This window comes from Echinops telfairi, unplaced genomic scaffold, assembly GCF_000313985.2.
Source record: "Echinops telfairi isolate 266 unplaced genomic scaffold, ASM31398v2 ScPeMD7_30;HRSCAF=105, whole genome shotgun sequence".
Taxonomy (NCBI): Eukaryota; Metazoa; Chordata; class Mammalia; order Afrosoricida; family Tenrecidae; genus Echinops; species Echinops telfairi.
In genome coordinates this window covers 2935011-2935222 of record NW_022103927.1, presented here as the reverse complement: position 1 = coordinate 2935222, position 212 = coordinate 2935011, and the positions used below count along the sequence as shown (strand labels likewise).

General features: G+C 38.7%; 1 protein-coding gene across 1 annotated transcript in view; it reads right to left on the bottom strand.

The window, feature by feature from the left end:
* Window positions 1–212, bottom strand: part of LOC101649356 (adhesion G protein-coupled receptor E3) — a 46103-nt gene that overhangs the window by 43812 nt on the left and 2079 nt on the right. The window lies entirely within an intron of this gene.

Sequence of the window (212 nt, the reverse complement as noted above, 5' to 3'; positions counted from 1 at the left end):
GAAATGTTCAATAAGCCGATGAAGCACTGGAAGCACTAGCTTGTCTATGTCAGGAAAGTTGATTTACCCAATGCCACTTGTCTTTAGAGAATCTTACCTGCTGTTACCATGAGCATTCATTGTGGATCCAAGGAAGACAAAATCCTTGACAACTTCAACCTTTTCTCCACTTTTTCATGATGCTACTTATTGGTTAAGTTGTAAGGATTCTT